At 48.0% G+C, this 23,392-nt stretch overlaps 3 non-coding genes across 3 annotated transcripts; all 3 read left to right on the top strand.

The window, feature by feature from the left end:
- The first annotated feature begins 5,313 nt into the window (after window positions 1-5,313).
- On the top strand, window positions 5,314-5,400 carry trnastop-uca (transfer RNA opal suppressor (anticodon UCA)). The gene has a single exon. It is a non-coding gene; the product is annotated as a tRNA-Sec (tRNA).
- Window positions 5,401-8,310: 2,910 nt separating this feature from the next.
- trnastop-uca (transfer RNA opal suppressor (anticodon UCA)) lies at window positions 8,311-8,398 on the top strand. Its single transcript has one exon. It is a non-coding gene; the product is annotated as a tRNA-Sec (tRNA).
- A 13,862-nt stretch (window positions 8,399-22,260) lies between these two features.
- trnastop-uca (transfer RNA opal suppressor (anticodon UCA)) lies at window positions 22,261-22,347 on the top strand. Its single transcript has one exon. It is a non-coding gene; the product is annotated as a tRNA-Sec (tRNA).
- Window positions 22,348-23,392: the final 1,045 nt, after the last annotated feature.

A 23,392-nucleotide genomic window follows, 5' to 3' on the forward strand; every position in this document is an offset into this window, starting at 1 on the left:
TTCAAAAAGGAGTTAGATGAGGTCCTTACTACTAGGGGAAATCAAGGGGTATGGCGAGAAAGCAGGAATGGGGTACTGAAGTTGAATGTTCAGCCATGAACTCATTGAATGGCGGTGCAGGCTAGAAGGGCCGAATGGCCTACTCCTGCACCTATTTTCTATGTTTCTATGTTTCTATGTTTCTATGTACTGCAGACAAGGTCACTATGTGGCCTGATCCTTTATTCCCAGAAGTACTGACCCTGCGTGGGACTTCCCTTTATATACCTGGATGACCAGGTGAGGAGTGCCTCCCACAAGTTCACCCCCTGTGGTCAAGGTGTCCATTTCTCAGGTGTATACAGTGTACAGTGTTGTTACATAAAGGTTACAGTTATGTGAAGGTTACAAACATGACATCACCTCCCCCCAACGTCTTTGGGTCAAAGATTGAGTCTTTCAGGCGGTCAACATTCTATCGTAGAGCGCCGCAGTTGGGGCTCTGGTGGTTAAGCCTTGGCAAGTGTCTCTTTTTCCTGAGGTGATTCTGGCCTGTCCGGGCTGGCCGCAGGGACTGTGCATGCTGGTGAATGTCCTTGTTGCTCATTCACTGGCAGTGGTGTGGGTAACATCTCATGATCTTCCTCAGGTTCCTCAGTGTCCATGCTGAATCTTTTCTTTACTTGGTCCAGATGTTTGCGGCATATCTGCCCATTGTTAAGTCGAACCACTATGACCCTATTACCCTTTTTGCCAATTACAGTACCCTCAAGCCACTTGGTTCCCAAAGCATGATTGAGAACGAATACAGGGTCATCGATTTCTATGCGTCTCCCCACTGAGTTGCGATCATGGCACTCGATTTGGGACTGGCGCTTGCCCTCAACAATGTCTGACAGGGCTGGATGAAGAAGGGACAGCCGGGTTTTAAGCGTGCATTTCATGAATAGTTGCGCGGGCGGGAATCCCGTGAGCGAATGCGGACGGGACCTATAGGCCAGCAGAAGGCGCGATAGGTGGTACTGAAGGGAGGGTCCTTGAATCCGGAGCATGCCCTGTTTTATGATTTGAACCGCATGTGCCGCCTGGCCATTGGAAGCTTGCTTGAACGGTGCTGTCCTGACGTGTTTGATACCATTACCCGACATAAACTCCTGGAATTCATAGCTAGTGAAACACGGGCCATTATCGCTAACCAGGATGTCCGGCAATCCGTGGGTCGCAAAGACCGTACACAGACTTTCCACGGTGGTGAATGTTGTGCACGAATTCAATATGATGCACTCGATCCATTTCGAGTATGCATCGACAACAATCAGGAACATTTTTCCCATGAACGGCCCGCGTAGTCTACGTGAATACGTGACCATGGCCTGGTGGGCCAGGGCCACGGGCTGAGTGGGGCCTCCCTGGGGGCATTTCCCAGCTGAGCACACGTCATGCCCCTGCGAACCCAGTGTGACCGGGCAATGGCCTGGGTGCTCGCTGTGGAGTTCCCTGATGAATGCTTCCCTTCCTTTCTGGGGCATAACTACCCGGCTGCCCCATAGCAGGCAGTCGGCTTGGATGGAGAGCTCATCCATCCGTCTCTGAAACGGTCTGACCTCATCAGGGCACGCTCCGTGTGCAGGCGCCCAATCCCCAGTCAGGACACATTTCTTTATCAGGGATAGGAGGGGATCTCTGTTGGTCCAGATTTGGATCTGACGGGCTGTGATGGGGGAGCCTGTGGTGTCGAAAGCATCAACGGCCATGACCATCTCCGCGCTTTGCTCTGACTCCCCGTCAGTGGTCATCAGTGGGAGCCTGCTGAGCGCGTCAGCGCAATTCTCGGTGCCTGGCCGGTGCCGTATGGTGTAGTCATACGCAGCCAGCGTGAGAGCCCACCGATGTATGCGAGCTGACGCATTGGCATTGACAGCTTTGTTGTCAAAAACAGGGATGTTAACGGCTTGTGGTCCTGTATCCCCGTTCTGCCTGGGAGAGGACCTGGAGGCATAAGCCACAGGTTGGAGTTGGCCCTCATCATTACTCTGCTGCAACACGCACCCAACCTCATAGGATGATGCATCACACGTAAAACCAGTTTCTTACAGGGGTTGTACAAGGTCAACAGCTTGTCAGAACAAAGCAGGTTCCGCGCCCGATTGAAAGCCCGTTCTTGACCGTCCCCCCAAAACCATTCATAACCCTTACGCAGGAGCACGTGTAGCAGCTCCAACAATGTGCTTAAGTTCGGCAGAAAGTTCCCGAAGTAGTTCAAGAGTCCCAGGAATGACCGCAACTCCGATGTGTTGCCAGGCCTGGGCGCACGACGGATCACCTCCGTTTTGGATTCGGTAGGCCGGATCCCGTCTGCGGCAACCTTCCTGTCCAAAAACTAGACCGCTTGGGCCAAAAACACACACTTGGACTTCTTTAGCCGCAAGCCTACCCGGTCCAGTTGGCGAAGCACCTCCTCCAGGTTGTGGAGGTGTTCCTCGATGTCTCGACCTGTGATTAGGGTGTCATCTTGGAGTACAATTGTTCCAGGAATGGATTTGAGCAAGCTTTCTATGTTTCTCTGGAAGATAGCGGCCGCTGAATGAATGCCAAACGGACACCTGTTGTAAACAAATAGCCCCTTGTGCGTAGTGATGGTGGTCATAAGCTTGGATTCTTCAGCCAGTTCCTGAGTCATGTCGGCTGAAGTGAGATCCAACTTAGTGAACAGCTTGCCACCTGCCAGTGTGACAAAAAGATCCTCCGCTCTTGGAAGCGGGTATTGGTCCTGTAGTGACACTCGGTTGATGGTGGCCTTGTAGTCACCACAATTCCTGACCGAGCCATCCGATTTAAGGACAGGAACGATGGGGCTTGCCCAGTCACTGAATTCAACAGGCGACATTATGCCCTCTCTTAGCAGCCTGTCCAATTCTCTCACTCATCACATACGGCACGTCTCTGGCTTTGTGGTGCACTGGTCTGGCGTTTGGGGTGATGCTACTTTGGTGCCTTAAAAGTCCCGACACCTGGTTGAAAAAGTGACTCGAATTTCTGTAGGACCTGTGAGCATGAACTTCGCTCCACAGATGAAATGGCATGCACATCCCCCCATTTACAGTTCACCTCGGCTAACCAGCTCCTCCCCAAGAGCGCAGGACCATTCCCCGGGAAAATCCAGAGTGGCAGCCGGTTCTCCGATCCATTGTGTGTGATCACCAAGTTTGCACTGCCTAGCACTGGGATGATCTCTCTGGTGTACATCCGTAACTGCGTGTCAATGCGTTCCAGTTTGGGCCTGTTAGCTTTGAGTGGCCATAGTTTTTCAAATTGTTGGACACTCATAAGTGACTGGCTGGCTCCTGTGTCCAGCTCCATGCGTACCGGGATGTCATTTAATAGGACTTTCATTATCATAGGTGGCGTTTTGGTATACGTGTTGTGGATGTCTACCACATGAACCCGCTGGACTTCAGCGTCCATAGCTTTGCCCCAAGCATCAACCTGCCTTACAGATCCCTCGTCTGGTTCCTCTGCCTCATAAACTAGCCTTGCTACTGGCTTTCTGCACATTCTGGCCAAATGTCCACTGAAGTTACAGTTTCTACAGATAAATTGTTGAAACCTACAGGTTTTCGCAGCATGTCTGCCACCGCACCTGCAGCATGAGCTGAGATTGTTGTGAACAATGAAACTGTTACCAGGTATTCCTCTCTGATCGTTTCTTTGATTACTCCTGAGCACTCTGTTGGGGAGTATCAATGGTCCCATCCCGGGAGGCATTGTCCCTTGTGATGGCGTGAATTGCCGATCCCCCTGCCATTGTCTCTGTTGCTGGCCCACCCTAGAGTCTGCTGCTACCTGGGCGGTGTCGAATTGCCCTTGCCTGCCTGTGGGGTTCTGAGTCACGTTTACAATGTTAACTCCCTGTTCCATCGCCACGTTGGAACCACGGCTGTGCATGTAAATTATCTTGGTCTCCTCTTCCCCTGCCATGAAGGTCTGAGCTATCAACGCTGCCCTATCCAAAGTCAAGTCCTTGGTCTCGATAAGCTTGCTATCCCGGCATGACCAATGCCCTCAATGAAGAAATCCCTAATGTCTCCCCGCTGCAGGCTTCTGTGAACTTACAGAGTCTGGCCAAACGCCAAAGGTCTGCAACGAAGTCCGATATGCTTTGTCCATCCCGACGCCATTGTGTATAGAACCGGTGCCGGGCCATGTGTATACTGCTCGCTGGTTTGAGGTGCTCACCGATCAGTGTGCTGAGCTCTTCAAAGGACTTGCCCGCCGGCTTCTTGGGTGCGAGCAGGTCTTTCATTAGCGCATATGTCTTGGCTCCACAGCTGGCCAGTAGATGCGCCCTCTGCTTGTCAGTCGCTTCCTCTCCCAGCCAGTCCTTCATGACAAAGCTCTGCTGGAACCTCTCAACGAAATCGTCCCAGTCCTCACCAACACAGTACAGTTCCTCTGTGCTACCGGTGGCCATCTTCATGAGTCGTTGATTCCCGTTTCTCGTCGCGAAATGTAGTGTCCTCACACCTTACTATAGAATCACACGAGGCATGTATTGCAGACAAGTTCACTACGTGACCTGAACCTTTATTGTCAGGGCCAAGAAGGGCTGACCCTGCGTGGGACCTCCCTTTATATACCTGGATGACCAGGTGAGGAGTGTCTCCTACAAGTTCACCCCCTGTGGTCAAGGTGTGCATTTCTCAGGTGTATACAGTGTTCAGTGTTGTTACATAAAGGTTACAGTTATGTGAAGGTTACAAACATGACAGTTTCTATGAATGTCGCCATCGCAATCTGTTACAGGCATTTACACTTGGCACACAACATGGCCTCATGGTCCAACCAAAGGTTCGGGGGTAACCTATGACCCAACCGAGTAGACATAGAATGACACATCATTTTACAGCACAGAAACAGTCCATTCGGCCCAATCGGTCTATAGAATCGTCGGCCTGGCGGTATGGGATCATGCGACAGTTTCGGTCCTAACCTCAGGGTGCAATTATCAGCAGATTGCAGGAAGCTCAGTCTGAGTGAGGATTTCTGTATCCCGGATGATGCTGGGCTCTCCAAGGGCTGTGTCCGAAAGCAATCAATGAAAGGCCGAAGAAAGTTAATAATATGCAAACTAATCTGCATAGTCAATCGTGTCAGGCTTTGATTAAAATTAATGGTGTTATTTTTGCCATGTTGTAAATGTATGGATACGGTGTGATGTAAATCTGAATCTAAAACTGGGAAGTAATTGAGCGACACTGATAATCTACTCACCCTGAATAGAAAGTGTAACATCTTTCTGTGTTTTATATAAGCCTGTCCCGGTTTTAGTTTATTGTCTGGATGAGTCTCAGTGGTCTGGGATGCAGGCTTCAAACTTGTAGTTGTCTAGTGACAGAGTGGTTCAATTCCACCTTTCAGGTGGAGTGTGTGTAATGATTGATGGATCTGTAGGTAGTTATTTTAAAATAGTCCACTCACCTCGATAAAGTGAAGTAATGTGGGTGCACAATCTTAAAATTTGTCCCAAGCTATTTCGGAATGACATCTGAAAGTGATTTATCAAACACAATGGTTTGTGGAAATCTGCAATTCACACCCTTCCACCTGCCAAAGGCTGTGAATGTTGTGCCAGTTGGAGTTTTAAAGACTGAGATCGATATATTGAGGTAAAGTTACAAAGGCACATGGAACAAAGGTGGGTTAATGGAGTTGAGGTACAGATCATCCATCATCGAATCGAATGGTGGTACAGGCTCGAGGGGCTGAATGGCCCACTGCTGTTACTAATTGTGGCTGCAGAAATAAGTCACAAAGGTTATAATATCACTTTCACTTACAGTGCGAACATCTGCAGTTCAGTTACCAGTGTTCGCAATGATCTGCAAGAGGTTTGTTGGGTAATGGGGGATGTGGGCAATCGGCCTGTGGTGTAGTCGGAGCCCCCTGGTATCCCTGTCTGGCCTGTTCTATCATTCTGAAAGAGTGAGGACCACGGAATGTGACTGGCCTTTAAAGCCCATTATAAATTAACATCCTGCCCGCACTGTGTGCGACTGAGTCGGTCACCGATACAATCACTGAGGAGACGTTCAGCGTTCAGTTGAAGGCTCTGCACGTTCTGGGATGGAATATCGTGCACTGCTCTTGCCAAAGTTCTGAAACATAATTTGATGAAAGGCTCCCTCTCACTCTAAGCCTGAGGGACTTCATTTTTTCTGCAATGGCAGAATATGACATGGAAAGATACAACAGCACCTCCAATAACAAGTAAGAGGGGCTCGTGGATTTCTTTGTCACTAAGATTGAGACCAGCCGTTCAGCTGCCCCTGCTGTATCCCCCCTTCCCTTGCCCACCAAGCAGTAATTCCTCTCAGGCTCTGTGCTAACCCTGAACCTGCTTCATTCTCTGGCTTCCCGTGTATCTCCCCTCAGGCCCTGTCTGAGTTCATCTTCTCCATGGAACCCACCCCCTGCTCCCCTGACCTCATTTTGGTTGAACTGTGGACCACACAACTTCCCTTCCTGGACACCATGCTAGCTGACATTGTACCCTCTCCTCAGGTACTGTCCCTCTCCCTTTCAAAACCAGCAACATCATCACCTCCTCAACTAACCAACCCTCGGCCCTTCTGCCCTTGCAAGCTACTGCCCCATCTCCACCCTTCCTCCAACATTCCTCTTGATGCACTCCCAATGGAAAGTTTATCGAAGTTTCATGTTTCAAGGACTGCATTCAATGACTTTCACCCGTGAGCAGCAGGTGAGTTATCACAACGAGCACACAGTCAGTGTATCACCCACACATCAGACAGAGGCGAGATGTTAAGATCTCCATCGCAACCTGTTAGAGGCATTTACACTTGGCACACAATATGGCCTCATAGTCCAACGAAAGGTTCAGGGATAACCTATGACCGAACCTAGTAGACTTAGAATGACACATCATTTTACAGCACAGAAACAGGCCATTCGGCCCAATCAGCCTGAGTTTGCTGATGATACAATGATGGGAGGAAGGGTAATGTGTGAAGAGGACATAAAGGGGCTGCAGAAGGACATAGACAGTGAATGGGCAAAAATTTGGCAGATGGAGTATAATGTTGGAAAGTGTGAGGTTATGCACTTTGGCAGAAAAAATCAAAGAGCAAGTTACTATTTAAATGGAGATAGATTGCAAAGTGCTGCAGTACAATGGGACCTGGGGTACTTGTGCATGAAACACAAAAGGATAGTATGCAGGTACAGCAAGTGATCAGGAAGGGCAAAGGAATCTTGGCCTTTATTTCAAAGGGGATGGAGTATAAAAGCAGGGAAGTCTTGTTACAGCTGTACGGGGTATTGGTGAGGCCACACCTGGAGTACTGCGTGCAGTTTTGGTTTCCATATTTACGAAAGGATATACTTGCTGTGGAGGCAGTTCAGAGAAGGTTCACTAGGTTGATCCCGGGGATGAGGGATTTGACTTATGAAGAAAAGTCATAAGTCTAATTGAAGAATTAGGTTGGGCCCCTATTCATTGGAATTCAGAAGAATGAGAAGTGATCTTATAGAAATGTATAAGATTATGAGGGGGCTTGACAAGGTGGATGCAGAGAGGATGTTTCCACTGATGGGGAGACTAGAACTAGAGGGCACGATCTTAGAATAAGGGGCCGTCCATTTAAAACTGAGATGAGGAGAAATTTCTTCTCTTCGAGGATTGTAAATCTGTGGAATTCACTGCCTCAGAGAGCTGTGGAAACTGGGACATGAAATAAATTTAAGACAGAAATAGACAGTTTCTTAAATGATAAGGGACTTAAGAAGTAATGGGGAGTGGGCGGGGAAGTGGAGCTGAGTCCATGATCAGATCAGCCATGATCTTAGTGAATGGCGGAGCAGACTCGAGGGGCCTTATGGCCGACTCCTGATTCTATTTCTTCTGTTCTTATGTTCTTATCGATCGTCGGCTTGGTGGCATGGGATCATGCGACAGTTTCGGTCCTAACCTCAGGGTCCAATTATCAGCAGATTGCAGGAAGCTCAGTCTGAGTGAGGATTTCTGTATCCCGGAGGATGCTGGGCTCTCCAAGGGCTGCGTCCTAAAACAATCAATGAAAGGCTGAAGAAGGTTAATAATATGCAAAGAATCTGCATAGTCAATCTTGTCAGGCTTTGATGAAAAATAATGGTGTTATTTTTGCCATGTTGTGAATGTATGGATACGGTGTGATGTAAATCTGAATCTAAAACTGGGAAGTAGTTGAGCGACACTGATAATCTACTCACCCTGAATTAAATGTGTTACATCTTTCTGTGTTTTATATAAGCCTGTTTCGCTGTTAGTTTATTGTCTGGATGAGTCTCAGTGGTCTGGGATGCAGGCTTCAAACCTGTAGCTGTTCTAATGACAGAGTGGTTCAATTCCACCTTTCAGACGCAGTGTGAGTGTTGACTAATGGATCTATAGGTAGTTATTTTGAAATAGTTGGAGTATCCACTCGCCTCGATAAAGTGAAGTCATTTCTATTGGTGTAATAATCCATAACATGCGGGCATGATCTTAAAATTTGACCCAGGCTATATAGGAGTGACATCAGGAGTGATTTATCAAACACAAGGGTTTGTGGAAATCTGGATTTCACACCCCTCCACCTGCCAAATGGCTATGAATGTTGGGCCAGTTGGAGCTTTGAAGACTGAGATCGATAGATTTAGATAAAGTTTTAAAGCGATATGGAATAAAGGTGGGTTAATGGAGTTGAGGTACAGATCAGCCATGATCGAATGGAATGGCAGTACAGGCTCGAGGGGCTGAATGGCCCACTGCTGTTACTAATTGTGGCTGCAGAAATAAGTCACAACAGTTACAATACCTGTTTCCATCTCCTATTTCCACCTCCGTAACATTGCCTGCCTCCGTCTCTGCCTCAGCTCTTCTGTTGCTGAAACCCTCATCCATGCCTTTGTTACCTCTAGACTTACAACTCCTGGCTGGCCTCCCACATTCTACAATATGTCAACTTGAGGTCATCCAAAACTTGGCAGCCCGTACCCTTATTCGCACCAAGTCCCACTCACCCATCAGCCCTGTGCTCACTGACCTTCATTGGCTCCCGGTTAAACAACACCTCGATTTCAAAATGTTCATCCTTGTTTATAAATCCCTCCATGCCCTCTCCTGTTGCTATCTCTGTAGTCTCTCTCAAGCTCACAACCCCACGAGATGTCTGCGCTCCTCAAATTCTTCCCTCGTGAGCATCCTTGATTAAAATCGCTCAACCATTGGTGGCCGTGCCTTCTGTTGCCGAGGCCCAAAATTCTGTAATTGCCTCCCCAAAACTCTACGCCTCTCTACCTCTCTTACCTTCTTCAAGACGCACTTTAAAATAAAAACTACCTCCTTAACCAAGTTTTTGGTCACCTGCCGTAATTTCTTCTTATGTGGCTTGGTATCAAATTCACCTGTTTTGTCTTCCAACCCTGCTGTGAAGTGACATGGGATGTTTCACTACGTTAACGGCGCTATTTAAATAAAAGATTTTTGGTTGTTTCACTTACAGTGTGAACATCTACAGTTCAGTTACCAGTGTTCGCAATGATCTGCAAGACGTTTATGTGGGTAATGGGGGATGTGGGCAATCTGCCTGTGGTACAGTCGGATCTCCCTGGTATCCAGTCTGGCCTGTTCTATCATTCTGAATGAGTGAGGACCACGGAATGTGACTGGCCTTTAAAGCCCATTATAAATTAACATCCTGCCCGCACTGTGTGCGACTGAGTCGGTCACCGATACAATCACTGAGGAGACGTTCAGCGTTCAGTTGAAGGCTCTGCACGTTCTGGGATGGAATATCGCGCATTGCTCTGGCCAAAGTTCTGAAACATGATTTGATGAAAGGCTCCCTCTCACTCTAAGAGGGATAGACATTTTCTGCAACAGCAGAATATGACATGGAAAGATACAACAGCACCTCCAAGACAGGATCTCATAGAAACGTTTAAAATTCTGACTGGTTTAGACAGGTTAGATGCAGGAAGAATGTTCCCAATGTTGGGGAAGTCCAGAAGCAGGGGTCACAGTCTAAGGATAAGGGGTAAGCCATTTAGGACCGAGATGAGGAGAAACTTCTTCACCCAGAGAGTGGTGAACCTGTGGAATTCTCTACCACAGAAAGTTGTTGAGGCCAATTCACTAAATATATTCAAAAAGGAGTTAGATGTAGTCCTTACTACTCGGGGGATCAAGGGGTATGGCGAGAAAGCAGGAATGGGGGACTGAAGATGCATGTTCAGCCATGAACTCATTGAATGGTGGTGCAGGCTCGAATGGCCGAATGGCCTTCTACTGCACCTATTTTCTATGTTTCGATGTTTCTATAACAAGTACGAGGGGCTCGTGGACTTCTTTGTTAGTAAGATTGAGACCACCCGTTCAGCTGCCCCTGCTGTATCCCCCCTTCCCTTGTCCACCAAGCAGTAATTCCTCTCAGGCTCTGCGCTAACCCTGAACCTGCTTCATTCTCTAGCTTCCCGCGTATCTTCCCTCAGACTCACTCTGAGTTCATCTTCTCCATGCAGCCCACCCCCTGCTGCCCTGACCTCATTCCCACTAAACTGTGGACCACCCAACTTCCCTTCCTGGACACCATGCTAGCTGACATTGTATCCTCTCCTCAGGTACTGTCCCCCTCCCTTTCAAAACCACCACCATCATCACCTCTTCAAATAACCAACGCTCGGCACTTCTGTCCTTGCAAGCTGCTGCCCCATCTCCCCCTTCCTCCAACATTCCTCTTGACGCACACCCAGTGGAATGTTTATCCAAGATTCATGTTTTAAGGACTGCATTCAATGACATTCACCCGTGAGCAGGAGGTGAGATTTCACAACTGCAACACAGTCAGTGAACACATCAGACAGTGGCGCAATAGTACGGAAGGACATTAGCTTGGATGATATGGAATCTGTATGGTTGGAGCTGCGGAATACCAAAGAATAGCATAGGAGTTGTGTACAGCCCACCAAACAGTCGTGGTGAGGTTGCGGACAGCATCAAACAAGAAATTAGGGATGCGTGCAATAAAGGTACAGCAGTTATCATGGGTGACTTTAATCTACATATAGATTGGGCTAACCAAACTGTTAGCAATACAGTGGAGGAGGATTTCCTGGAGTCAATAAGGGATGATTTTCTCGACCAATATGTTGAGGAACCAACGAGAGGGCTTGCCATCCTAGACTGGGTGATGTGTAATGGGAAAGGACTAATCAGCAATCTTGTTGTGCGAGGCCACTTGTGGAAGAGTGACCATAATATGGTAGAATTCTTTATTAAGATGAAGAGTGACAAAGTTAATTCAGAGTCTAGGGTCCTGAACTTGAGGAAAGGTAACTTCAATGGTATGAGACGGGAATTGGCTAGAAAAGACTCGCGAATAATATTTAAAGGATTGACAGTGGATAGGCAATGGCAGACATTTAAAGATCACATGGATGAACTTCAACAATTGTACATCCCTGTCTAGAGTAAAAATAAAACGGGGAAGGTGGCTCAACCGTGGCTAACATGGGAAATTAAGGATAGTGTTAAATCCAAGGAAGAGGCATTTAAATTGGCCAGAAAAAGCAGCAAACCTGAGGACTGGGAGAAATTTAGAATTCAGTGGAGGAGGACAAAGGGTTTAATTAGGAGGGGGAAAATAGAGTACAAGAGGAAGGTTGCAGGGATCATAAATATGACTGCATAAGCTTCTATAGATATGTGAAGAGAAAAAGATGAGTGAAGACAAACGTCTATCCCTTGCAGTCAGAATCAGGTGAATTTATAATGGGGAACAAAGAAATGGCAGACCAATTGAACAAATACTTTGTTTCTGTCTTCACGAAGGAAGGCACAAATAACCTTCCGGAAATACTAGCGGACTGAGTGTCTAGTGAGACAGAGGAACTGAAGGAAATCCTTATTCGGCAGGAAAGTGTGTTCGGGAAATTGATGGGATTGAAGACCGATAAATCTCCGGGTCCTGATAGTCTGCATCCCAGAGTACTTCAGGAAGTGGCCCTGGAAATAGTGGATGCATTGGTGATCATTTTCCAGCATTCTATAGATTCTGGATCAGTTCCTATGGACTGGAGGGTAGCTAATGTAAAACCACTTTTTAAAAAAGCAAGGAGAGAAAAATCGGGTAATTATAGACCAGTTAGCCTAACATCAGTAGTGGGGAAAATGTTGGAATCAATTAGTAAAGATAAAATAGCAGCGCATTTGGAAAGCAGTGACAGGATCAGTCCAAGTCAGCATGGATTTATGAAAGGGAAATCATGCTTGACAAATCTTCTGGAATTTTTTGAAGATGTAACTAGTAGAGTGGACAAGGACGAACCAGTGGATGTGATGTATTTGGACTTTTAACTAGGTCCCACACAAGAGATTAGTGTGCAAAATTAAAGCCCATGGTATTGGGGGTAATGTACTGACATGGATAGAGAACTGGTTGGCAGACAGGAAGCAGAGAGTTGGGAAAAATGGGTCCTTTTCAGAATGGCAGGCAGTGACTAGTGGGGTGCCGCAGGGCTCAGTGCTGGGACCCCAGCTATTTTCAATAAATATTAATGATTTAGATGAAGGAATTGAGTGTAATATCTCCAAGTTTGCAGATGACACTAATTTAGGTGGTGGTGTGAGCTGTGAGGAGGACACTAAAAGGCTGCAGAGTGACTTGGACAGGTTAGGTGAGTGGGCAAATGCATGGCAGATGCAGTATAATGTGGATAAATGTGAGGTCATCCACTTTGATGTTAAAAACAAGAAGGCAGAATATTATCTGAATGGCGGAAAATTCGGAAAAGGGGAGGTGCAACGAGACCTGGGTGTCATGGTACATCAGTCATTGAAAGTTGCCATGCAGGTACAGTGTTGAAGAAGGCAAATGGAATGTTGGCCTTCATAGCTATGGGATTTGAGTGTAGGAGCAGGGAGGTCTTACTGCAGTTGTACAGGACCTTGGTGAGGCCACACCTGGAATATTGTGTTCAGATTTGGTCTCCTAATCTGAGGAAGGACATTCTTGCTATTGAGCGAGCGCAGCGAAGGTTCTCCAGACTAATTCCCGGGATGTCAGGATTGACATATGAGGTGGTACTGGATCGACTGGGCCTGTATTCACTGGAGTTTAGAAGGATGAGAGGGGATCTCATAGAAACATATGAAATCCTGACGGGACTGGACACCGATGTTGGGAAGTCCAGAACCAGGGAACACAGTCTAAGGATAAGGGGTAAGCCATTTAGGACTGAGCTGAGGAGAAACTTCTTCACTCAGAGAGTTGTTAACCTGTGGAATTTTCTACCGCAGTGAGTTGTTGATGCCAGTTCATTGGATATATTCAAGAGGGAATTAGATATGACTCTTACGGCTAAAGGGATCAAGGGGTATGGAGAGAAAGCATGAAAGGGGTACTGAGGTGAATGATCAGCCATGATCTTATTGAATGGTGGTGCAGGTTCGAAGGGCTGAATGGCCTAATCCTGCACCTATTTTCTATGTTTCTGTCGTGTCCTTACACCTTACTATAGAATCACATCAGGCATGTATTCTGACGGGGTTAGACAGGTTAGATGCAGGAAGAATGTTCCCAATGTTGGGGAAGTCCAGAACCAGAGGTCACAGTCTAAGGATTAGGGGTAAGCCATTTAGGACCGAGATGCGGAGGAACTTCTTCACCCAGAGAGTGGTGAACCTGTGGAATTCTCTACCACAGAAAGTTGTTGAGGCCAATTCACTAAATATATTCAAAAAGGAGTTAGATGAGGTCCTTACTACTAGGGGGAATCAAGGGGTATGGCGAGAAAGCAGGAATGGGGTCCTGAAGTTGAACGTTCAGCCATGAACTCATTGAATGGCGGTGCAGGCTAGAAGGGCCGAATGGCCTACTCCTGCATCTATTTTCTATGTTTCTATGTTTCTATGTTTCTATGTACTGCAGACAAGGTCACTATGTGGCCTGATCCTTTATTCCCAGAAGTACTGACCCTGCGTGGGACCTCCCTTTATATACCTGGATGACCAGGTGAGGAGTGCCTCCCACAAGTTCACCCCCTGTGGTCAAGGTGTCCATTTCTCAGGTGTATACAGTGTACAGTGTTGTTACATAAAGGTTACAGTTATGTGAAGGTTACAAACATGACATCACCTCCCCCCAACGTCTTTGGGTCAAAGATTGAGTCTTTCAGGCGGTCAACATTCTATCGTAGAGCGCCGCAGTTGGGGCTCTGGTGGTTAAGCCTTGGCAAGTGTCTCTTTTTCCTGAGGTGATTCCGGCCTGTCCGGGCTGGCCGCAGGGACTGTGCATGCTGGTGAATGTCCTTGTTGCTCGTTCACTGGCAGTGGTGTGGGTAACATCTCATGATCTTCCTCAGGTTCCTCAGTGTCCATGCTGAATCTTTTCTTTACTTGGTCCAGATGTTTGCGGCATATCTGCCCATTGTTAAGTCGAACCACTATGACCCTATTACCCTTTTTGCCAATTACAGTACCCTCAAGCCACTTGGGTCCCAAAGCATGATTGAGAACGAATACAGGGTCATCGATTTCTATGCGTCTCCCCACTGAGTTGCGATCATGGCACTCGATTTGGGACTGGCGCTTGCCCTCAACAATGTCTGACAGGGCTGGATGAAGAAGGGACAGCCGGGTTTTAAGCGTGCATTTCATGAATAGTTCCGCGGGCGGGAATCCCGTGAGCGAATGCGGACGGGACCTATAGGCCAGCAGAAGGCGCGATAGGTGGTACTGAAGGGAGGGTCCTTGAATCCGGAGCATGCCCTGTTTTATGATTTGAACCGCATGTGCCGCCTGGCCATTGGAAGCTTGCTTGAACGGTGCTGTCCTGACGTGTTTGATACCATTACCCGACATAAACTCCTGGAATTCATAGCTAGTGAAACACGGGCCATTATCGCTAACCAGGATGTCCGGCAATCCGTGGGTCGCAAAGACCGTACACAGACTTTCCACGATGGTGAATGTTGTGCACGAATTCAATATGATGCACTCGATCCATTTCGAGTATGCATCGACAACAATCAGGAACATTTTTCCCATGAACAGGCCCGCGTAGTCTACGTGAATACGTGACCATGGCCTGGTGGGCCAGGGCCACGGGCTGAGTGGGGCCTCCCTGGGGGCATTTCCCAGCTGAGCACACGTCGTGCCCCTGCGAACCCAGTGTTCCAGGTCTGAGTCAATTCCCGGCCACCATACATGTGACCGGGCAATTGCCTGGGTGCTCGCTGTGGAGTTCCCTGATGAATGCTTCCCTTCCTTTCTGGGGCATAACTACCCGGCTGCCCCATAGCAGGCAGTCGGCTTGGATGGAGAGCTCATCCATCCGTCTCTGAAACGGTCTGACCTCATCAGGGCACGCTCCGTGTGCAGGCGCCCAATCCCCAGTCAGGACACATTTCTTTATCAGGGATAGGAGGGGATCTCTGTTGGTCCAGATTTGGATCTGACGGGCTGTGATGGGGGAGCCTGTGGTGTCGAAAGCATCAACGGCCATGACCATCTCCGCGCTTTGCTCTGACTCCCCGTCAGTGGTCACCAGTGGGAGCCTGCTGAGCGCGTCAGCGCAATTCTCGGTGCCTGGCCGGTGCCGTATGGTGTAGTCATACGCAGCCAGCGTGAGAGCCCACCGATGTATGCGAGCTGACGCATTGGCATTGACAGCTTTGTTGTCGAAAACAGGGATGTTAACGGCTTGTGGTCCTGTATCCCGGTTCTGCCTGGGAGAGAACCTGGAGGCATAAGCCACAGGTTGGAGTTGGCCCTCATCATTACTCTGCTGCAACACGCACCCAACCTCATAGGATGATGCATCACACGTAAAACCAGTTTCTTACAGGGGTTGTACAAGGTCAACAGCTTGTCAGAACAAAGCAGGTTCCGCGCCCGATTGAAAGCCCGTTCTTGACCGTCCCCCCAAAACCATTCATAACCCTTACGCAGGAGCACGTGTAGCAGCTCCAACAATGTGCTTAAGTTCGGCAGAAAGTTCCCGAAGTAGTTCAAGAATCCCAGGAATGACCGCAACTCCGATGTGTTGCCAGGCCTGGGCGCACGACGGATCACCTCCGTTTTGGATACGGTCGGCCGGATCCCGTCTGCGGCAACCCTCCTGCCCAAAAACTAGACCGCTTGGGCCAAAAACACACACTTGGACTTCTTTAGTCGCAAGCCTACCCGGTCCAGTTGGCGAAGCACCTCCTCCAGGTTGTGGAGGTGTTCCTCGATGTCTTGACCTGTGATTAGGGTGTCATCTTGGAGTACAATTGTTCCAGGAATGGATTTGAGCAAGCTTTCTATGTTCCTCTGGAAGATAGCGGCCGCTGAATGAATGCCAAATGGACACCTGTTGTAAACAAATAGCCCCTTGTGCGTTGTGATGGTGGTCAGAAGCTTGGGTTCTTCAGCCAGTTCCTGAGTCATGTCGGCTGAAGTGAGATCCAACTTAGTGAACAGCTTGCCACCTGCCAATGTGACAAAAAGATCCTCCGCTCCTGGAAGCGGGTATTGGTCCTGTAGTGACACTCGGTTGATGGTGGCCTTGTAGTCGCCACAATTCCTGACCGAGCATTCCGCTTTAAGGACAGGAACGATGGGGCTTGCCCAGTCACTGAATTTAACAGGCGAAATTATGCCCTCTCTTAGCAGCCTGTCCAATTCTCTCACGCATCACATACGGCACGTCTCTGGCTTTGTGGTGCACTGGTCTGGCGTTCGGGGTGATGCGTATCACTACTTTGGTGTCCTTAAAAGTCCCGACACCTGGTTGAAAAAGTGACTCGAATTTCTGTAGAACCTGTGAGCATGAACTTCGCTCCACAGATGAAATGGCATGCACATCCCCCCATTTCCAGTTCATCTCGGCTAACTAGCTCCACCCCAAGAGCGCAGGACCATTCCCCGGGACAATCCAGAGTGGCAGCCGGTTCTCCGATCCATTGTGTGTGATCACCAAGTTTGCACTGCCTAGCACTGGGATGATCTCTCTGGTGTACGTCCGTAACTGCGTGTCAATGCGTTCCAGTTTGGGCCTGTTAGCTTTGAGTGGCCATAGTTTTTCAAATTGTTGGGCACTCATAAGTGACTGGCTGGCTCCTGTGTCCAGCTCCATGCGTACCGGGATGTCATTTAATAGGACTTTCATTATCATAGGTGGCGTTTTGGTATACGTGTTGTGGATGTCTACCACATGGACCCGCTGGACTTCAGCGTCCATAGCTTTGCCCCAAGCATCAACCTGCCTTGCAGATCCCTCGTCTGATTCCTCTGCCTCATAAACTAGCCTTGCTACTGGCTTTCTGCACATTCTGGCCAAATGTCCACTGAAGTTACAGTTTCTACAGATAAATTGTTGAAACCTACAGGTTTTCGCAGCATGTCTGCCACCGCACCTCCAGCATGAGCTGAGATTGTTGTGAACAAAGGAACTGTTACCAGGTATTCCTCTCTGATCGTTTCTTTGATTACTCCTGAGCACTCTGTTGGTGAGTGTCAATGGTCCCATCCCGGGAGGCATTGTCCCTTGTGATGACGTGAATTGCCGATCCCCCTGCCATTGTCTCTGTTACTGGCCCACCCTAGAGTCTGCTGCTACCTGGGCGGTGTCGAATTGCCCTTGCCTGCCTGTGGGGTTTTGAGTCACATTTACAATGTTAACTCCCTGTTCCATCGCCACGTTGGAACCAGGGCTGTGCACGTAAATTATCTTGGTCTCCTCTTCCCCTGCCATGAAGGTCTGAGCTATCAACGCTGCCCGATCCAAAGTCAAGTCCTTGGTCTCGATAAGCTTGCTATCCCGGCATAACCAATGACCTAAATGAAGAAATCCCTTAACATCCCCCCGCTGCAGGCTTCTGTGAACTTACAGAGGCCAAACGCCAAAGGTTCGCAACAAAGTCCGATATGCTTTGTCCATCCCGACGCCATTGTGTATAGAACCGGTGCCGTGCCATGTGTATACTGCTCGCTGGTTTGAGGTGCTCACCAATCAGTGTGCTGAGCTCTTCAAAGGACTTGCCCGCCGGCTTCTCGGGTGCGAGCAGGTCTTTCATCAGCGCATACGTCTTGGATCCACAGCTGGCCAGTAGATGCGCCCTCCGCTTGTCAGTCGCTTCCTCTCCCAGCCAGTCCTTCGTGACAAAGCTCTGCTGGAGCCTCTCAACGAAATCGTCCCAGTCCTCACCAACACAATACAGTTCCTCTGTGCTACCGGTGGCCATCTTCATGAGTCGTTGATTCCTGTTTCTCGTCGCGAAATATAGTGTCCTCACACCATACTATAGAATCACACGAGGCATGTATTGCAGACAAGGTCACTACGTGACCTGAACCTTTATTCCCAGGACCAAGAAGTGCTGACCCTGCGTGGGACCTCCCTTTATATACCTGGATGACCAGGTGAGGAGTGTCTCCTACAAGTTCACCCCCTGTGGTCAAGGTGTGCATTTCTCTGGTGTATACCACCAAGCAGTAATTCCTCTCAGGCTCTACGCTAACCCTGAACCTGCTTCATTCTCTGGCTTCCCGTGTATCTCCCCTCAGGCTCTGTCTGAGTTCATCTTCTCCATGGAACCCACCCCCTGCTCCCCTGACCTCATTTTGGCTGATCTGTGAACCACCCAACTTCCCTTCCTGGACACCATGCTAGCTGACATTGTACCCTCTCCTCAGGTACTGTCCCTCTCCCTTTCAAAACCATCAACATAATCACCTCCTCAACTAACCAACCCTCGGCCCTTCTGCCCTTGCAAGCTACTGCCCCATCTCCACCCTTCCTCCAACATTCCTCTTGATGCACTCCCAATGGAAAGTTTATCGAAGTTTCATGTTTCAAGGACTGCATTCAATGACTTTCACCCGTGAGCAGCAGTTGAGTTATCACAACTACCACACAGTCAGTGCCTCACCCAAACATCAGACAGAGGCGAGATGTTAAGATCTCCATCGCAAGCTGTTACAGGCATTTACACTTGATACACAATATGGCCTCATAGTCCAACGAAAGGTTCAGGGATAACCTATGACCGAACCTAGTAGACGTAGAATGACACATCATTTTACAGCACAGAAACAGGCCATTCGGCCCTATCAGCCTGAGTTTGCTGATGATACAATGATGGGACGAATGGTAATGTGTGAGGAGGACATAAAGGGGCTGAGTTCAGTTACCAGTGTTCGCAGTGATGTGCAAGAGGTTTATGTGGGTAATGGGGGATGTGGGCAATCTGCCTGTGGTACAGTCGGATCTCCCTGGTATCCCTGTCTGGCCTATTCTAAAATTGTGAAAGAGTGAGGACCACGGAATGTGACTGGCCTTTAAAGCCCATTATAAATTAACATCCTGCCCGCACTGTGTGCGACTGAGTCGGTCACCGATACAATCACTGAGGAGACGTTCAGCGCTCAGTTGAAGGCTCTGCATGTTCTGGGATGGAATATCGCGCACTGCTTTGGCCAAAGTTCTGAAACATGATTTGATGAAAGGCTCCCTCTCACTCTAAGCCTGAGGGACAGATATTTTCTGCAAAGGCAGAATATGACCTGGAAAGACACAACAGCACCTCCAATAACAAGTACGAGGGTCTCGTGGACTTCTTTGTCACTAAGATGGAGACTGTAGTGTATGAATAAATAGTCTGACCAGATACTGAGATGTCCACGCCTGCGTGTTGCAGACTGGCGCAATCCAAGATCAAGGATTACGTGCTGAGGGACGAACTTAAAATTGGTGCAGTCGCTGCAAAGGCACGGTGGGGACGGGCCACAGTTTAAATCCCTTCTGCCATGGTAAACCCGGGGGCAGGAATCAGTACAAAACTCCCCTCGGGCCGTACTTGTAACTTCTTTTTTGTGTACATGGAGCACCATGATCTGTAAACACCTATGTAGTGCCATGTACAATGCAAGGTCTGTTTCGTAATGCACATTGAAAAGAAAAATGTAAATATACCGTCATCCATTCCGTGTACTGTATAGTGACACATGTAATGTCATTTGTTGAATGTACTACAATGTATCCCGTATTGTACCGAATTGTACTTGAACTGAAAAGCAAGGCAATGTATCGAACGGAACTGCCGTCAGCACCCAAATGTGGTGTATGGGATTGCTGACCGCAGCTAAATGTACTGAACTGCTTTTGAATGTACTGTGCAAATTTTTACATGAATAAAGTATATTTTGAAATTAAAAAAAACCTGCAGCTGTCTTAGCGACAGAGTGGTTCAATTCCACCTTTCAGGCGCAGTGTGAGTGCTGATTAATGGATCTGCAGGCAGTTATTTTTAAATAGTTGGTGTATCCACTCGCCGAGAAGTGAAGTCATTTCTATTGGTGTAATAATCCATAACATGGGGGCATAATCTTAAAATTTCACGCAGGCTATTTAGGAGTGACATCAGGAAGTGATTTATCAAACACAATGTTTGTGAAAATCTGGAATTCACACCCCTTCACCTGCCAAACATCTGTGAATGTTGAGCCAGTTGGAGCTTTGAAGACTGAGATCGATAGGTTTAGGCAAAGTTACAAAGGGATACGGAGTAAAGGTGGGTTAATGGAGTTGAGGTACATATCAGCCATGATCGAATGGAATGGTGGTACAGTCTCGAGGGGCTGAATGGCCCACTGTTGTTACTAATTATGGCTGCAGAAATTAGTCACAAAGGTTATAATATCTGTTTCACTTACAGTGTGAAAATCTGCAGTTCAGTTACCAGTGTTCGCAATGATCTGCAAGAGTTTTATGTGGGTAATGGGGGATGTGGGCAATCTGCCTGTGGTACAGGCGGATCTCCCTGGTATCCCTGTCTGGCCTGTTCTATCATTCTGAAAGAGTGAGGACCACGGAATGTGACTGGCCTTTAAAGCCCATTATAAATTAACATCCTGCCCGTACTGTGTGCGACTGTGTCTGTCACCGATACAATCACTGAGGAGACGTTCAGCGTTCAGTTGAAGGCTCTGCATGTTCTGGGATGGAATATCGTGCACTGCTCTGGCCAAAGTTCTGAAACATGATTTGATGAAAGGCTCCCCCTCACTCTAAGCCGGAGGGACTTAATTTTTTCTGCAACGGCAGAATATGACATGGAAAGATACAACAGCACCTCCAATAACAAGTACGAGAGACTCGTGAACTTCTTTGTCACTAAGATTGAGACCACCCGTTCAGCTGCCCCTGCTATATCCCCCCTTCCCTTGCCCACCAAGCTGTAATTCCTCTCAGGCTCTGCGCTAACCCTGAACCTGCTTCATTCTCTAGCTTCCCGTGTCTCTCCCCTCAGGCTCTCTCTGAGTTCATCTTGTCCATGAAACCAACCCCCCTGCTCCCCTGACCTCATTCCCGCTAAACTGCGGACCACCCAACTTCCCTTCCTGGACACCATGCTAGCTGACATTGTACCCGCTCCTCAGGTACTGTCCCCCTCCCTTTCAAAACCAGCAACATCATCACCTCCTCAAATAACCAACCCTCGGCCCTTCTGTCCTTGCAAGCTACTGCTCCATCTCTCCCTTTCCTCCAACATTGCCCTTGATGCACACCCAGTGGAAAGTTTATCCAAGGTTCCTGTTTCAAGGACTGCATTCAATGACTTTCACCCATGAGCAGTAGGTGAGATATCACAACTGGCACCACAGTCAGTGTCTCACCCACACATCAAGCAGAGGTGAGATATGAATGTCGCCATCGCAACCTGTTACACGCATTTACACTTGGCACACAACATGGCCTCATGGTCCAACCAAAGGTTCAGGGATAACCTATGACCCAACCGAGTAGACATAGAATGACACATCATGTTGCAGCACAGATAGACGCCATTCGGCCCAAAGGGTCTATAGAATCGTCGGTTTGGCGGCATGAGATCATGCGACAGTTTCGGTCCGAACCTCAGGGTGCAATTATCAGCAGATTGCAGGAAGCTCAGTCTGAGTGAGGATTTCTGTATCCCGGATGATGCTGGGCTCTCCAAGGGCTGTGTCCGAAAGCAATCAATGAAAGGCCGAAGAAAGTTAATAATATGCAAACTAATCTGCATAGTCAATCGTGTCAGGCTTTGATTAAAATTAATGGTGTTATTTTTGCCATGTTGTAAATGTATGGATACGGTGTGATGTAAATCTGAATCTAAAACTGGGAAGTAATTGAGCGACACTGATAATCTACTCACCCTGAATAGAAAGTGTAACATCTTTCTGTGTTTTATATAAGCCTGTCCCGGTTTGAGTTTATTGTCTGGATGAGTCTCAGTGGTCTGGGATGCAGGCTTCAAACCTGTAGCTGTCTAGCGACAGAGTGGTTCAATTCCACCTTTCAGACGCAGTGTGAGTGATGATTAATGGATCTGTAGGTAGTTATTTTTAAATAGTTGGAGTATACATAAAGTACAGTCATTTCTATTGGTGTAATAATCCATAACATGGGGGCATAATCTTAAAATTTCACGCAGGCTATATAGGAGTGACATCAGGAAGTGATTTATCAAACACAATGTTTGTGAAAATTTGGAATTCACACCCCTCCACCTGACAAACATCTGTGAATGTTGGGCGAGTTGGAGCTTTGAAGACTGAGATCGATAGATTTAATAAAGTTACAAAGGGATATGGAATAAAGGTGGGTTACTGGAGTTGAGGTACAGATCAGCCATGATCGAATGGAATGGCGGTACAGGCTCGAGGGGCTGAATGGCCCACTGCTGTTACTAATTGTGGCTGCAGAAATAAGTCACAACAGTTATAATACCTGTTTCCATCTCCTAATTCCACCTCCGTAACATTGCCCGCCTCCGTCTCTGCCTCAGCTCTTCTGCTGCTGAAACCCTCATCCATGCCTTTGTTACCTCTAGACTGACAACTCCTGGCTGGCCTCCCACATTCTACAATATGTCAACTTGAGGTCATCCAAAACTTGGCAGCCCGTACCCGAATTCGCACCAAGTCCCACTCACCCATCAGCCCTGTGCTCACTGACCTTCATTGACTCCCGGTTAAACAACACCTCGATTTCAAAATGTTCATCCTTGTTTATAAATCCCTCCATGCCCTCTCCTGTTGCTATCTCTGTCGTCTCTCTCAAGCTCACAACCCCACGAGATGTCTGCGCTCCTCAAATTCTTCCCTCTTGAGCATCCTTGATTACAATCGCTCAACCATTGGTGGCCGTGCCTTCTGTTGCCGAGGCCCAAAGTTCTGTAATTGCCTCCCCAAAACTCTACGCCTGACTACCTCTCTTACCTTCTTCAAGACGCACTTTAAAATAAAAACTACCTCCTGAACCAAGCTTTTGGTAATCTGCCGTAATTTCTTCTTATGTGGCTTGGTTTCAAATTCACCTGTTTTGTCTTCTAACCCTGCTGTGAAGTG

The sequence above is a fragment of the Pristiophorus japonicus genome, chromosome 19 (assembly GCF_044704955.1).
Source record: "Pristiophorus japonicus isolate sPriJap1 chromosome 19, sPriJap1.hap1, whole genome shotgun sequence".
In the NCBI taxonomy this organism is placed as follows: Eukaryota; Metazoa; Chordata; class Chondrichthyes; family Pristiophoridae; genus Pristiophorus; species Pristiophorus japonicus.